Source organism: Sciurus carolinensis, chromosome 3, assembly GCF_902686445.1.
Source record: "Sciurus carolinensis chromosome 3, mSciCar1.2, whole genome shotgun sequence".
Lineage (NCBI taxonomy): Eukaryota > Metazoa > Chordata > Mammalia > Rodentia > Sciuridae > Sciurus > Sciurus carolinensis.
In genome coordinates this window covers 22479232-22494053 of record NC_062215.1, presented here as the reverse complement: position 1 = coordinate 22494053, position 14822 = coordinate 22479232, and the positions used below count along the sequence as shown (strand labels likewise).

General features: G+C 43.7%; 1 long non-coding RNA gene across 2 annotated transcripts; it reads right to left on the bottom strand.

Moving 5' to 3' along the window:
• Positions 1–243: 243 nt before the first annotated feature.
• Positions 244–7071, bottom strand: LOC124980350 (uncharacterized). 2 transcript variants are annotated; one of them, XR_007107786.1, is made up of 3 exons: positions 6614–7071; positions 4809–5012; positions 244–2968 (listed from the first exon to the last, which is right to left on the bottom strand). It is a non-coding gene; the product is annotated as an uncharacterized LOC124980350 (long non-coding RNA). The 2 variants fall into 2 exon arrangements; XR_007107785.1 differs by lacking the exon at positions 6614–7071 and having other exon boundaries at positions 244–1058; positions 2896–2968; positions 4809–5912.
• Between the last annotated feature and the right edge of the window lie 7751 nt (positions 7072–14822).

Genomic DNA, 14822 nt, shown 5'->3' with positions numbered 1-14822 from the left:
TTTCCCTCTCCTTAGAAAACCCCCACAGAATAGAAACACTGCCCTTCCTACATTTTTTTCCTAAGTCAGGAAGCTATTTTCACCTTTTGTGTCTTATTTTTCATCCTCCAGTTTCCTTTCCCTTTAGATTACGGCCACATTTGCATGTTAAGTGCACTCACCCTTGACCAGCGTCCCCCAACCCACAGCACATGCATCTGATGAACGTTTCTCAGAGAACTTCTTGTCTTCTTCCTCCTTCTGTGTTTCATAAGTTTCTTTGGTTCCTCGGAAGGAAGAACACAGATAAACCGACAGATTAGTATGATTACCTACCTTTATGTCTGGGTGGAAAAAACCTTAATAGTCAAAACCTGATCTCAAGAAAAAATTCTTTTAAGGTAACAACAATGGAGAAAAGCATTTACATATCACTGGCAGTTTGTACAGATGTTAGTGGCCTAGAGAGGAAATTATATTCTAGGTCTCACTGCAGCAAGCTGTTTATTTCACCAGGAACCAGTTCCACAGAATTGAAAATTAAGTAGTCAAAGAACTTTCATGTTTCTCACTGACACAGAATTGTAGCTGCCAGGAAGCAATATAATTTGAGACAGCTATTACACAGTAATGAATGTAGGTCTGAAGACCCATGAAGTCCCAGGAACATGGCTGATGTCAGAATACACTTCTAAAGTAGCCTCATGTTTATTATGACAACTACTAGAAATGGGCTCAATTATGAGAGAGAATTAGGACAAACAGATACTATGCTATCATCTTGGATGATCCCAGGGCAACACATCAATATCTGGTATCAGAATCTGGAAGCTATGAAGGTGTTTGGAAAACAGAATAGATAAGGGAGCAGGAAGCAAAAAAATGGGGATAGGGATGTTTAACACCAACCACTGAACAGAAATGGTTGCAAACAATGTGGAAAGTAGCAAATGCACACCTCAGTCCATATGGCCTTCAGGTCCTTTTCTGCAGATTTCAATCACACAGCTTTGATTGAAGGGCTCTAGTTCAGACTTCTGGACCTTACCTTTTTCTGAAGTTTCCTAGAGTATGGCACACTGCAACAGAGTCAACCAAATTTTAGAACACAGAGGAAAGACTAGAGATATGTGCATGTGCCTCCCTCTTTCTTCCTTAAGGCTCAGTTTTGGTCGTTGCTATTTGAGACAGGATGTCACTCTGTTGCCCAGGCTGGCATCCAACTCCTGGGTTCAAGCCATCCACCTGATTCAGCCTAACTGGGACTGCAGGTACACATCACTGCGCCCAGGTAATCCAATGTTTCCATTTGTTCACTTGAGACAGGCTCTTGCTATGTTGCTGGGATTGGCCTCCAACTCATGATTCTCCTACCTCTTCCTCCCCAGTAGCTAGGCCTATAAGCATGCACCGCCACACTTGGCTTATCCAGTAGTTTTTTAAAGCATCTTCAAAGGCATCTCTCTCTTGAATGACAACAAGCAAGCAAGAAAAAAGATCTTCAGTCTGGAAGAGAAGTACCTGGGCTTTCTGATTCCAGTCCTGGCCCCATCATTTTCTAGTATACCTTTGGGGACATGGGAGGTAGCTGAGTGGTAGAGTACTTACCTAGCATGTGAAAGGCCCTGGGTTCAATCCCCAGTACAAAAAAAATTCACTAGTATATCTTTGACTATTTTCTCATCCCTGCTGTCCATACAGCACAGTATTATCTGTTTAATCGAGTATCATTGTAACCTAGATGGCAACTTAGGACTCTGAGCCTTGGAGACCCAGATGGTAGACTTAAGGGAAGATTTCAGAAGGCAGATGGAGGAGGAGTTTACATTGCTACAAGACACAAAACTTTCAAATATAACAGTTAAGCATTGCCATTTTTTAACTTCTTTTATTGTGAAATACATCATGGATCCAGAGTGCATTCAACATAGGAGTATAGCTTAACAAATTTTCAAATAGACACCTGAGTTACCCACCACCCAGGTGAACAAGTAAAATAGCTCAAGCATCTTTGTTACCCTGCTTTCAGATGTGCCTCTTCCTGATCATATCAACCCTCCTCCAAAGAGGATGTTTTCTAAAAAGCACTTCCTCACTTTTCTAGGAATTTAACCACCAAAGTATGGCTCCCTAAACAATATGGTTTTCTCTGTTTTTGAACATTATGTGGAGAAAATCAGATTGGATATATTCTTTTGAGCTTTCATTATTTCCAAAGATTAATCTCATATAACTTCAGTTCATTTAAATTTTTTGTTGTATAGTATTCCATTGTAGAATATGCCAGTTAACCCATTCTACTGTTAGTGAACATTCACGTTATTTCCAGCTTGGGACTGTTATGACATCCTAGTAAAGAAAATTCTTTTAGCATATTCCATCTGATGCACATGTTGAAGTTTCTCCAGAATTTATACCTGGAAGTCAAAATTCAAGGTAAATCTTCCAGTTTGTAATGCTAAACTGTTATTCAAAGTGGTCATACTAATTTATATCATTTGCAAGTTTCCATTGATCCAGGTACTCACCAACATCTGATACCATCAGACTTTTAAATTTCACCAATCTGATGAGGGAGCAATGGCATCTCTAGGGGCATTGATTTGTATTTCTCTGATTAGTAATGAGGTTGAGCATGTTTTTGTTTTGTTTTTCTTTTTGCAGTTCTGAGGATGGAATTCAGAGTCTTACAGATACTAAGCAAGTACTCCATCACTGAGCCACAACCCTAACCCAGTTCATGTTTGTTAGCCATTTGGATTTTCTTTTTAGGAAAGTGCTTGCTGTAGTTTGAATCTATTCCCCAAAAGGCAGGTATTAGAAACTTAATACCCAGTGCAACAGTATTAAGAGTAAGACTTTTGACAGACGATCGGGCCATGAGGGCTTCATCTTCAAGAATGGATTAATGCTTACTATAAAAGGGCTGAAGGCTGTGAGTTTCATCTCTTGCTCTCTCACACATCCTCTTCGCCTTCCATCTTCCACCCTGGGAGGATGCAGCAGAAGACTCTGTAAGATGTCAGTGCTATGATATTGAACTTCCCAGCTTCTAGAACTATGAGAAATAAGTTTATTTTCCTTATAAGTTGCCCAGTCTGTGGTATTGTTACAGGATCACAAAATGGACTAAAACAGTACTATTCAAATGTCTTACATATTTTTGTAATGAGTAACCTTTTCTTTATTGATTTGTATAAGCTCCTTAATATTTTGGATGATAGTCCTTTGAAAGGTTCATGTGTTCTAAATATCTTCTCCCACCTGTGGTTTGTCTTTTTACCCTCCTTATGACATATTTTGATGAACATGGTTTTTAAAATTAATAAAGTTATAGTTTTGCCTTTCACAGTTAGATCTAAAATCCATCAGGAGTTAATATTTTTGTATATGGTGTGACAAGGATCCAATTTCATTTTTTACCTCTGTAGTTGCCCAGTTGTCCTGGCATCTTTTATTGAAAAGTCTATCCTTTCCCCACTAATCTTCAGGATTATTCTCTCATATATCATATTTCTGAGATCTCGTTCATTATGTTTTTCTATTTGTCTATCCCTGCTCTAATACACACGAAAATATTATAGCTGCTATAATCCATCTTGATTCCAGAAGAGCAAGTCTTTCCACCTTGTCCTTTTTCAAGAATACCTTGGTTATTTTTGACCCTTTGCATTTTACAATCAACTTATTAATCACACACACGTGCACGCGCACACACACACACACACACACACACACACACACAACTACTGGGATTTTGATTGAATTACACTGAATCCATAAATTAGTCTCAGAAGAGTTGGTATTTTTACACTCTTGTGTCTTCTGATCTATCAGGATCATATTTATTCTTTTGTTTAAGCCTTTTGTAAGGTCTCTCATATTTTATTATTTATGTATGTAGGTATATATTTATTTATTTATTTATTTAGGTACTGGGGATTGAACCCACAGGCTCTTGCCACCGAGTTATATCCCCAGCCCTTTTTATTTTTATTTTGAGACAGAGTTTGACTAAGTTGTTAAGACTGGCCTTGAATTCATGACCCTACTGCCTCACCCTCCTGAGCAGTTAGGATTACCACTATGCCCAGAGGTCTCTCATAACAATGTGTTAGAGTTCTATCAAACCTTTTGTTCGATATTTTCCTAGGTGTTTTATACTTTCGGTGCTATTACAATTGGTACTTTTCAATTTCATTTTGTGTTTGTGGCAGGTCTATATAGGAATGATTGGTTCATCTATATGATTTTAGCAAATTACTAAATTATCTTATTTTCACAATTTATCTGTAAATCTGGATTTTCGATGTACACATTAAATCAACTGCAATTAATGTAATCTTTTTCTCTTTTCTTTTTATTTTATATGAATATAGGAATATTCATGCTTTCTATTTCTTTTTGGGTCAGTTTTGGGAAATGACATTTTTCTAGGATAGTGCCCATTTGATCTAGAATTCTAAATTCATTTTTTTAAAAATATTTTTTAGTTGTAGATGGACACAATACCTTTATTTTATTTATTTATTTTTATGTGGTGCTAAGAATTGAAATCAGTGCCTTGTACATGCCAGGCAAGCACTCTGCCACTGAGTCATAACCCCAGCCTAAAATTGCAAATTTCTTGGTATAAAGCTATTGCTAATATTCTTCTATCTTTTAAATGCATATAGTATCTATAGGACTGTTCCCGTTTCATTCTTGAAATTGATGATATGTGTGCTATCTCTCCGTTTCTTTCTTTGTCATTCTTATCAGAGATCTGTCAGTTTAATTAGTCATTTCAAAGATCCAGTGTATATCTTTATTGATCCTCTAAGTGTTACCTATTTGATTAATTTGTGCTCTTTTCCTTTTTCTTGGTACTGGGGAACTTGTGGGGAGATTGGTCAAATGGTTCTTATAGTTAGGATGTAGCAAGATGAAGACAGCAACATAGGATACACAGAGGTTTCATGCCTCGGGTTACAGCCCAAGTCCTGGGGATTGCTGAAAATCTCACCCCAGTTCTTCTTCAGGCTAGACTCCACCTGGAAGAAAATCCACCAAACCAAAAACTGGTGACAATAAAATATACCAGAAATGGCAAAGACCTGACCACATCCCTTAATCCTAAACCCATAGCAGAAAGTGAACCATCATGGCCTACACCTTCTCCCTCATGTTCCTAGAATCTTACAAACTCAAGTTCTTTCCTGTAGAGGCAGAAATTATGAACCTGGTCCACCCAGCCTGATTTCCTTCCTAAAGCCCCACGAGACCTCATTATCATTTGCCTTTTCTTTGGAGACCACCTCCTGTATTTTCCTTTCTTCTAGTCTTTTCCTGTTAAAATGAATCATCCTTCTTTCCAGATAACCAACATCATTGCTTCCCACTTACGTGGCTTCCATCTCCCCAGTTTGCCCCCAGTTTAGTCCCAACCCCAAATTCTCTGCTTCCAGGAAACCAAAACTTGGTTCTTTAGTCTTGCCATCAAAATGCAGTCCTCAGATACACTAGGAGTATGAAGGATTTAAAATTATCAAGGAAGTTAGCTGGGCACCTTGGCACATGTTTACAATCCCAGCTGCTCATGAGGCTGAGGCAGGAGGTTCACAAGTTCAAGGTCAGTCTAAACAACTAAGCGAGACCCTGTCTCAAAATTTAAAAACAAGGACTGGGGCTGTAGCTCAGGGGTAGAGTGCCCCTTGGTTAAATCCCCAGTATCACAAAAATAAATTAAAAAGAAAGTTAAAACAGTGGCTCTCAACTTTGTACATGAGCCCTGGAGAAGTTATTAAAAACCCTGATTCCCAAGCCACACCCCAGACCAGTCAAGTCAGAATTAATGGAGATAATACTCAGACATCACTAGTTTTAAAGTTCCCCCCAGGTTCTTTCAAGATGCAACCAATAAGCCAGGTACAGTGGTGCACACCTGTAATCCCAGAGGCTTAAGAGGCTGAAGCAGATTTGCAAATTCAAGACAAGTTTCAGCAATTTAGCAAGGTCCCAAGCAACTTAGTAGACCTTGTCTCAAAAAAATAAATAAATAAAATAAAATAAAAAGGACTGAGGATGTGGCTCAGTGGTTAAGTGCCCCTGGGTTCAATCAATCCCTGGTACCAAAAAAAAAAAAAAAAAAAAAACACCCAAAGAGAACCACTATGTTTAGAGGAGACACATGCAACCTCACACTAGTGTTAAACCTAAACCCAAATCCGCATGCCGCCACTCAGTAGACCCCACCCAATTGATTGGAAGTCTTGGCCAGTGGACCTGAGGGTGGAAGGGTACAACCACCTTGAACTCACTAGCATGCTTACCTAAACTTGATGAACCACCATCCTTCTCTACCTTAAAGAAGAATTTTAGAGATGCTTCCATTCACCTCTAGCACCCTATTATAGACATTCTTTTCCCACCGATGAAAATTTTTACTCCTGCAGCAGGAGCCCTCACTGTCCATGCCAGCGAGCCTGCATTCCCACCATTGTGTGTAAATAGCAGAGCTGTATTTGCAGACCCCTTCCACATCCTCAGAGATAGTTGGCCATAGGATTATGCCCAGATGATTGGAGAAGCAGCCAAAGCCCAAAGAGGGGGCAGCGTGCCCTTACTCACCCAGACCTCTGTCTTTATCTCTTACCAAGACTTCTTCGGCAATACAACAACCCTGCTGGGCTCCAGGAAAAAACCCAGAAATTCCAGAGGAAGCACATTCAGAATCACAGGAATCTTCTGGTCTAGCCCCTTGATTTTAAAGTCAGGAAAACCGTAACTTGGGAGGCTGTGGAGCTAGGGGAGGGCAAAGCAGGACTAGACCTGAGCCAACTCCAGTCCTGTGCCCTCTTCACAGCCAGTACTGGCATGTATGAACTAGCCAGGTAACTCAGCTGTGCTCCCTGGGCCAGCAGGCCTTCAGCGAGTACTTAGCGAGTCAGGTTGTCCTGGCAGCAGTCTGGAAACCCAAGGCCAAGATTCCATCCAGATTGCTTCTCCAACAGGCAGATTTTCCCCTTTACTATGGTTCCCACCTCTGGATACATTCTACATTCTCAGCCCTAACAACTGTACAATTGCTGGCTATTTCTTGCCCTCTGTTTAAATGTTATATTCTTGCCCTTGCCCATTCTGAAATGAACAAGAGGCCCAGCTTCTCACTCACCCCTGGAAAGGACTTTGTTCATTTTTCCCCAGAAATTAATAGCTAAACCAGAACAAGAGAGGCAGAGAGAGAGAGAGAGAGAGAGAGAGAGAGAGAGAGAGAGAGAGAGATAGATGGCGGGGGAGACCAGTTATCTCCCTGTAAATTCCCTCTTTTCAGGCTCTCCCAGTCCCCACACCCTGCCCCCAAACCTCCGCCCCTCCCCCCAAAAAAGAATAGGCTAAACCCCACTACTACTGGGAGACTGAGCTGGGAGCTACAACCTCCAGGAAAAGGTTGGTGGTGTGATAAGGCAAATGCTGGGTCAGCAGGGTCAGAGTCCATGTGGAATCTCAGTCCTTCAGCCAAGGGTTCCTCTTCCCTGGAGCTGTCCCCGCATCTCCAGGCTCACCAGATGCCCAGCCCAGGTTGATACAGAGCCTAATTGAATCTACCCCCACGCTACCGGGGTGTTCAGGGTCCCCATCCTGCTCCCACCAGGCCATGCTTACTCATTCTCTCCTTATCCACAAAGATGAGTTGTTTTACTCCTTAGTCCAGGATCTGCTCCCAGAGGACAGTCATTTCCCTTAAGTGCTGGGGAAAAGGAGATCACACTGATGAATCCCTGGGTGTTCTACAGTTATCTTGCCTGGTCTTCAAAAAAAATCCTGTGAGGTAGACATTTTTGTCACCATTTTACATATGAGAGGACTGAGGCTCTGAGAGACAAGTATGTGAGCCAGTGTCATGGCTAAAAAGAGTGGCAGAGGCTGAAGTTGACCCTGCATTTAACACCAAACTTATGCTGTTTCTTCTGTCCATTCAACAAATGCTTTGTTCTGGGGACTGTGGCTCTTGCCCTCCTGCCTCCTGGAAAGGAAGAAAGACAAGGAGCAAGAAACAAAACACCTGTGTAATTAAGAACTGTGGAGAATGCTATGGAAAAAGAAAAGAGGCCATCTCTAGTGAGGAGAGAGTATTTGACCCCTTTCTTGAGGCAAGAAGGTCAAAGAGCACCTAGAATGCTCAGGGAGATCTGAAGCAAGAACTGAGAACCAGCGTCCCCTTGACCTGCAGTGGGTGGGCCACAGCTGGCTCTTTCACCCCCTCTTCCAGGACCCTAGCCTTGTTTTCATAGCTGAAAAAGAATTTCCAGAGCTGACTCCAAATGTTATACAGCTGTTCTTCTTTGAAGGTTTCCCTTCTCTTCCGTCTCGAGTTCCTGTCTTCAGAAATGCGTCTTTTCTGTTAATTTTTTGGAACAAGAGACATAGTTTCTCCTTCAGCTTCCTGGAGGGAGTAGTGGGGAGAGCTCGTGATCTCAGGCCCCACCTCCCACTGACACCTCTCCCCAACCATCAGCTACTTCCTATTTGAGAGGAGGTGCTTCTGAAGCTGGAAAACTGGAACATAGATAGCTGGCTTAGCCACTGGGAGTGGGGAGTGGGAATGCAAAGTGGGAAGAGAACACACTAGTGTTGACAGTGGGTGTGGCACATCACTGAAGGTGAGAAATTCCAGGAAGCACATTTAACCCTCACTACACCCCTATGGTGTGGGCAGAATCACATGCATTTTTCATATGAAGAAACTGAGGCTTAGTGACAGGTTATGGATTGTTCAGGGTCACACACAGTAAGTGTAGAGCTGGGATTCAAACCCAGGTCTTTGTGAGTTCAAAGCACATGCCTTTCCCATGACACTGAGATGGGTGTCTGGTAAGTCTGGCACCCCCTTCTCTGAGAAGGGCTTCCAGCTCCTTCCATTGGTGCTGGAGCCCACTGGTTGCACTGGCTGTCCTTGGGCTGGTGAGGCATCTGTGATTTCATAAGGAAATTCACACGGTGACTTAAAATAGCCTGATGGAGCTTCTGTTATTTGCAACCAAAAGACCCTCAAAGGAAGCCATGCATTGCTGCCTCTGAACACCCCTATCTACTGTCCCCATGTATAAAGACCACACACCCTCACCCTAAAAACAACAGATATTCCAGAAAAAAAAAACTGAGCTCCCTTAGAAAAACCCTGGAGCCTGCTCCCAGCATTGTTATGGTAAGCAGGGGGAGTTCAATGGACCAATAAAAACCTCACTGAGATTCCTAAAAAAAAAAGGCAGAAAAGCACCTACTTGCTCAGGGAGAGCTATCCTAGAGAACTGTGGGGCTCCTTCCCCTGAGTTACTCCTCTACCTTTAGCAATTCCAGCGGGGAAAGAAAAGACCAACACCAGCAGCAGGGGCGAAGCTGGTGATGTCCCCTTAAGTTAGAAATATATGCCCTTCAGATAGCAGAACCTCCAGGGCATTTGACTGGTGCCACCTAGTGGGTAGGGTGGTGGTACTTTCTGTGCAAGAAATGTTCTGCAAGGGGTGTTTCAATTTCACTATCTGCTTCACTTTGGCTCCTTTGTTGAGCACCTACTGTGTGCTGGGGGTCAACACCAAGAGGTGAGTAAAGTCAGTCCTTTGTCCTGAGTTGCTCCCGGTGCAGTGGGGAAGAAGGACATGGAACCATGGGCTTGCTCAAAAGACAGAGCAAATCAAGCACACAATGCTGGCTCTGCCACTCAGTACAAGAGAGCAAGGAGTGACCTCTTGATATCAGCTGGTGTGTCGGAGCCAGAGGAATTTATCACCCCTGAGGGTAGCAGAGATGGGAGAGAATTGGGGGCGCCAGAAAAAGATTGCCTAGAGATTGCTACTGGAGAAATGAGCAGAGAGGAGGAAGTGGGTTTGAGTGAGGAGTGGGTTGATAAGTGCTAGGATGGGGTGTGACAGGCTGCATCAGGCAGGGTACTACCATGGTTGCCCGTGATGCCTAGGCTGGGCTTCTCCCTTTTCCCTCCCCATTGCTGTCCAACTCCAGCCTCACTTGTTCTCAAGAGACTCCAGTGATTTCTGGTGTATACACTTCTTCACCATCTTGGTTTTCTGATTGTGAGGCCCCCAGAAGCCACCTGCAATTATTTCTTCTTTGGATAATTTCACTGTCAACTTCAAGTCCTTGTTGTCCATTATTTGTAACTCAACCTTTTGACCTGGAAAGACAAGGGCAAAGGTCATACTGAAGCTGATCCCAAAAAAACTTTCTCTAAAACACCCTCACACAGTGCCGGATTTGGCCCAACTTCTTACCAAATGATCTTGAGTAAATTACCTGACCTTTTCAAATTTGCTTCCTCATCTATAGATGAATATTAACAGTACATACTTCCTCTGCTTGGGGAAATTAAATAATGCAGATAGCCCTTAACAAAGTGGCTGGCACACATTCCAGTGCTCAATAAGTGGGAACTTGTCTTATTTGAGAGGCTAAAATGAGACAAGGAAAAGTAGAGCTAAAGCAGTAGGAGCCCCTACCAATTGGAAAACAAAAATTAAGCAGAATTAAATTCCAGGTGCTTCTATGAACCATGCAGATGGAAAGTGAAGCAACTCTGGAAAGTTGCCCACCTGCATTGATTCCGCCCCAACTGATCAGTGCTAATCAGGGCCCTAAGCTGAGTCAGCAGCCCTGTCAGGGTTAGTGAAGGAGCCAAAGGCCATTTTCTCAGGCCTCCCAAGTACAAACCTGCATAGGAGGAAGAGCCCTAGCTGATGCGATTGGAGGAAAGGGCTAGATTTCCAGAAGAAAATGCATTTGGAACTGGGGAAAACACACAGAAACAGTGCCTGAAATCAACCCTACACATGTGACACAATAATGTCTCAGGGCCCATTTGTTTCTTGAATGATATAAAAATTTGCATGTACTTTGTCAGAGAAAAAAAGTAATAAAATTTTATGTGCCCAAAGAATACAGTATGGAGAAGTGGAGCAGGGAAGAGTAAAAACCTGACCAACACTACTTCTGCCAGGGAATCAAGGTCAACATTAACATTGATAAGGCCTGTTGATACTGTGTACCCTTGATATAATGTGATAAAAACAGTACTTTACCACGGTCTTCCTCCTCAAACCCATACCTACAGTCGAACATGAAGAAAAAATGAGAAAAATTCCAGTAAAGGGACACCCTACAATACATCCAACCAGTACTACTCAAAACTACTACCAGTACTACTCAAAACAAGGAAAATTTGAGAAACTGTCAGAGTCAAGAGGAGTCAAAGTGCTGCTCACAAAGTGCACACCTGTAAATCCCAGTGACAGACTGAGGTAGGAGGATGGCAAGTTCAAGACCAGTCTTGGCAACCTTTTTTTTTTTTTTTTTTTATTGTATACAAATGGGATACATGTTGTTTCTCTATTTGTACATGGAGTCAAGGCATACCATTTGTGTAATCATAAATTTACATAGGGCGATGATGTTTGATTCATTATTTTTTCCCTTCCCCCCACCCCTCCCACCCCTCTTTTCCCTCTATACAGTCCTTCTTCTTTCCTCCATTCTTACCACCCTCCTTATCCCTAACCCTAAACCTAACCCTAACCCTAACACTAACCCCTCCCACCCACCCCCCATTATGTGTCATCATCCGTTTATCAGCGAGATCATTCGTCCTTTGGTTTTTTGAGATTGGCTTATCTCACTTAGCATGATATTCTCCAATTTCATCCATTTGCCTGCAAATGCCATAATTTTATCATTCTTCATTGTGGAGTAATATTCCATTGTATATATATGCCACAGTTTCAGTCTTGGCAACTTATTGAAGGCCCTAAGTAACTGAGCAAGATCCTGCCTCAAAATTTTTTTAAAAATATAAAAATCTTTTTGAAAAGAGAGCAAACCAAGTTGCTGGAAATAAATTCATATTACCAATTCACTTCATTGCAAGGATTTTTTCGGTTTGGTTTCACCTCTGCCCCTGAATTTTGTATGCAAACAGATAGGCTTTTCCTTTTTTTGTTCTTATTTTGTTTTTTGTTTTTGTTTTGTTTTCAGAGACCAAAGATTTATTTAGGAGAGCAGAGATATTCAAGGGAGAATGCAAGCCATCTCCAGAGAAAGCACACCAAATAGACTCAGTCTCAAAATAAAAAGAGATGGAATGTAGTTCAGTGGTAATGTGCATCTGGGTTCCATCCCAGTACCAAAACAAAACAAAAAGCATGAGGAGAGCTCAGCTAATTTAAAAGAAATCTCTACTTCCCCTTCTCCCCTCCCCTGTGCAGCTCTTTGGTGAATTTCGTAAATTGTGGTGTGCAGACATGATGTACAAATCAGTTGGCTGGCTTGACTGATGGCAGTAGGGAATTGAGTATAGAATTGAGTAGGGCAGGGGAGTCCTCTGTGCCTCATTCACCTCCTACTGACCTGGAAGCCCAGTGTCCAGCTCGTCACACTTCACCCTCCTGCAGTATGTCCTGCAAGATGAGGTCTATTCTGTAGCAGCACCATCCCCAGGGGTCTCCTCTTCCCCATCACCAGAGAAGCAGTGGATTGCTTCTGACAGCAATCATATCCTCTCCAGCATCCACTTCATCCAGTCACATTTCTTGTGACTTCCTCAACCATACTAAGCATTGTGTCTGGACTAACTGGCTAAAGGAAGCTAATTTCAGTTTGGGGGAGGAGGGTACGGTTCAGGTATTTAAATCTACCTTTGGCAGATTAGGATCAAGGAAGAGCCAAAGATTCCAGGACAACTAGAACCTGGAATGGTTTACCTTCCTCATTTTTAAAAAGTGAGGCATGATAAATAGGAGTAAACACTACAGATTCCAGATTCTCCTCTGCCCTTCATGGAACCCATATGAAGGAAGGATGGAGTAGGGATTACCCCAAACAAGCAAAGTGAGACCTGTTTTCTGCATCACTCATAGTAGAGCTGCCCCCTGTTCCAAGGGCATGAAGCAGGCCCCTTCATCCCCCAGTCAGACTGTCACCAATGTGACACAGGAACCAGGAAGAGGTGAGGCACAGCATCTAGACTTCACATGACCAGCCCCAACTGGCTATTTCTTCCCTTGGCTCTGATTCCTGGGCCTCTCTCCCTTGCTGCATTCTACAAGGCAGTTGGATGGGTACCTCCTTACCATTTCCAACTGGGTGGTAGTGATGAAGTTGACCTCAGAAGGAAACAAAGCTTCCCGAGATCTGCTTCCCATCCTACCTCTGGCCACCTTCTCCTCAGTCTCTGCTCCTGACCCAGGCACTTGCTCACCCACTGCTCCTTTTCTGCCCCTGCCCCCATTGTGGCAGCCAACTCTCAACTTTCTCCCAAGCTGGGAATTCTTCTAGGTGTTTGGAAAGAGTGACCAGGACCACAGACCTTTCTCAAAGACTACCTACCTTCTCTCTCGTCCTCAGCTGCTCACCAAAAATGGAAATTATCAGAATCCCCTGTCAGATCTCTGCACAATTCCTGGCCTCTGAGTCTCAGGAAGATATAAAGTATTTCAAAGTTCCCAGGTGGAGCACTTCTGGGAAGGGTGGGTAGGGCTATGTGCCCCACCTCCCAGATCTTTAGATAAGCTTTCGTAGCTGGGCTGGAGGCAAATTAGACCAGAACCCCTTCCTTTCTTTTGGACCCAAGAAATAGATGGAAGATCCTGATAGATATCCCAGGTGAGTTTGAGCCAGAGAATGGTACAGAACAGGGCAGCCTGGGTTGTGCTATCCTGTGAGTTAGAGAAATGGAATATGGGTGGGTATCAACCAAGTGTCAGCAAGCAATACATGGCTGTCAGGGACAGGACAGTGACCTCAGAGCCAGCTACCCAAATGCTACACTATGATGGGCAGCAATGAAGACTCCAAACAATTGCAGTCAATGCCTGCAAAGAACAGGCTGAGCCAGTAGGACTCAGCCTCCCTGCCCATCACATACCCCTGTGGACCTTCTCAGGGAGATGCATGTCCTCCTTTCTGGATGATACCTACCCTCTTCATCAACTTCCTTCTCCAGGGAGAGGTCTCTGGCCCTGCCCCTGTGTCCTCTCTCAGAGGTAACCACCTATATGAGCCCAGACTGTATTCTGGTCTCTGCATCCCTCATTTCTAACCTTATGGCTGTAAGGCCATACAGCTAGCAAGTGACAGCATGGGGACTGGAACAGAGATCACTGTTGATGTGCCCTGAACCTTGCCCTAATTGCACTCCTACCAGCCATGGAAGCAACCTGGGCAGTCCCACTCCCAGGACTGGACCCAGGGGCAGCATTTCTCCTCTCACTGCTCTGTGGCCCCACTTGGGGAGTCGGGGGCGGGGGGGTGGACTTCAGCAAAGATCTTGCACTCTTCCAGACCCCACTTCAAGGATGCCATGAAGCTGGACCAAGCTTGGAGGAGCGAGGCTGCCAAGGGGAGGTTCTCCCTCCTGTCTGGGACTTTGCACCTGTCCCAGGAGTAGGAGATTAAATACTGTACAGACACCCTGAAAAGCCATGTCCTCAGGAGATAAGAACTCCTCCCTCTCTAGGCTGTGTGAGACTCAAGAAGTCCTGGGGTTACCTCTTCCCTTCCCACTATGCTCCATGGAAGGAGGAGGAAGCATGGAAATTCCTTAGCGACTAGGAACAACCTTGGGAGAATGAGAAAAGGTGAGTTTCAGAGGGAAGGACTGCCCTCCCACCCCCACCACTCCGTTTGTAAAACCATGGCTAGACAGACCCTCTCCCTGGCCACTGAAGGGCCCCCTGCCTATGAAGCCAGAGGTGCATGGCCTAATGGGGCCTGAGGAGCCAGCAGTCCCAGAGTCCCCACCACTGCATGGGCAGGAGCTGCTGCCCCCTCCCCCAGGGCCCTCCAGGAAACAGAGGCCA